The following is a 2,616-nucleotide window of genomic DNA, read 5'->3' on the forward strand; positions in this document are numbered from 1 at the left end:
GTGCATTTTTGTGTGTGTGTGTGTGTGTGTGTGTGTGTGTGTGTGTGTGTGTGTTTGGACAGCTTCTCTAAGCAGTAGAGTCCCAAAAGCAAGTTGAAAAACATGAAATAAATGAGTTTTGCATAATAGGTGCCCTTTAAATATGAAGGCCAATTCCACAGTAATTGGTTTGGTTTAAATCATCTTTTCAACGCTGTGGGACAAAGCAGATAAAAATGAATTCCATACATTTTGTTGTCAATTTACTGTCTCAGTTTGGTAAACTGTGCATCCACTGATTTGTATCTATTTTTATCTATTTGTATCTTCTATTTGTATCTAAAGAGTATATTGCCTATTGTTCTGACTAGTCATTGATTCAATTTAAAATATATTAAATGCATGTTTAGATATCACATATCTAAGATTTGACTAGTGTAAATTAAATTTCAAATATCTTGAAAGCAAATATTGACTTGGCAAAACCAACTTAGAGATAATTGGAACAGTGTTTTTGACTGGTCAAATTTTCTTTTAAGATATTACCAAGTGAATTACAGATATCTGGAACATTATTTTCATCTCCATATGTGGTTTTTCTATTTCAGATATATTGACTTAGCAACTTGAAACGTCCGAATGATGTGCAAGATGTCTTGACAAATTCAACACATCATAGATTTATGTTCTTTTAGCAAAAAGTGTTTGAGGTGTTTTTTTCTCTAGAAACACAACATGCCTTCATAAGTTTATAGAGCAATATTTTTTCTAATTATGTTAAACAATATAATGCAGAGCCAGAAACAGGTTATCAAAGAAAACATAACCCCTTTAGTGACATTTATTTGATCATGCAGCTGTAAAAKGAACCCAAGTCAATCATTTGAGGGCAACCAGATTCTGATCCTCATACAGTATGTTACAATCATAACAGCCATGTGTAGTGGTCACCCTGGGTGGAATAAACGTTCCACCTGCCTTTGAACTTGACCACGGAAGGCCTCCTTTAAAGAACAGAACTCTGTTCATTTTTTATGGTCATAACATGTTNGTGGCTGCTGTAAAAACAGCAGAACTATCATCCCATGAAGAAGTGGGCGGAGCTTCACCTTGGGTTGCCTCGTGAGGAGCTGGAGTCTGGTTTAGGTTGCTATAGGTCACTGTTATTGTGACGTCAGAATAATGTGCTTTGAGAAAAAAACGTTTTCAGATACCTAAAAATGCATGTAATTATAGCTAAAAAACGGCTGGGTGCATTTTTGTGTGTGTGTGTGTGTGTGTGTGTTTGGACAGCTTCTCTAAGCAGTAGAGTCCCAAAAGCAAGTTGAAAAACATGAAATAAGTGAGTTTTGCATAATAGGTGCCCTTTAAATATGAAGGCCAATTCCACAGTGATTGGTTTGGTTTAAATCATCTTTTCAACGTTGTGGGACAAAGCAGATAAAAATGAATTCCATATATTTTGTTGTCAATTTACTGTCTCAGTTTGGTAAACTGTGCATCCACTGATTTGTATCTATTTTTATCTATTTGTATCTAAAGAGTATATTGCCTATTGTTCTGACTAGTCATTGGTTCAATTTAAAATATATTAAATGCATGTTCAGATATCACATATCTAAGATTTGACTAGTGCAAATTAAATTTCAAATATCTTGAAAGCAAATATTGACTTGGCAAATCCAACTTAGAGATATCTGGAACAGTGTTTTTGACTGGTCATATTTTCTTTTAAGATATTGTGGTGTATTTCATGTCCTGTCTCTTTAAGAACTGTGGACGCACGTACGGGCGGGGGCGCGCCCTTTGTGCGGAGTCCATTTTTACCATCACGCTGTGAGGACCCTCTTTTACATCTCTCTCGCAATAAACATGTCCAAAGCTGAAGAGGGTTTTAACATCCAGCAGCTTACAGGCAAGATGCGCTCTCTGATTTTCCATCAACCCAGCAGCAAGCAGCCGAGAGCAGACGGGCAGACGGAGGGGAGACGAGAAGGGTCCAACCGCTGACAAAGCTCCGAAGAACCGAACAAAGAACACGACAATATTACCAAGTGAATTACAGATATCTGGAACATTATTTTCATCTCCATATGTGGTTTTTCTATTTCAGAAATATTGACTGAGCAACTTGAAACGTCCGAATGATGTGCAAGATGTCTTGACAAATTCAACACATCATAGATTTATGTGTTATTTTAGCAAAAAGTGTTTGAGGTGTATTTTTCTCTAGAAACACAACATGCCTTCATAAGTTTATAGAGCAACACCTTTCTCTGTGATCGGCCCTAAATTATGGAATGACTTGCCTTTGCAGATCAGAGAGGCCCCTTCACTGTCCACTTTTAAAGCTYGTCTTAAAACCCATCTATTTTACTTGGCTTTCAACACCAGCAGGATTGAGTTTTAAATTGTATGTTTTTGTTTTTAAACCGTTTTTAATCACTTTTTATTATGTTGTTGTTTTAATTTACCACACTTTGTATCAGCTGTGGTTGTTTTAAAGTGCTTTATAAATAAAGTTGGTATGGTATGGTATTGTATGGTATTTTTTTCGACCACATCTTTTCCTTCCCTTCGCCTCTCTATTAATGTGCTTGGACACAGAGCTCTGTGAACAGCCAGCCTCTTTAGCGA

Source organism: Austrofundulus limnaeus, unplaced genomic scaffold, assembly GCF_001266775.1.
Source record: "Austrofundulus limnaeus strain Quisiro unplaced genomic scaffold, Austrofundulus_limnaeus-1.0 Scaffold791, whole genome shotgun sequence".
In the NCBI taxonomy this organism is placed as follows: domain Eukaryota; kingdom Metazoa; phylum Chordata; class Actinopteri; order Cyprinodontiformes; family Rivulidae; genus Austrofundulus; species Austrofundulus limnaeus.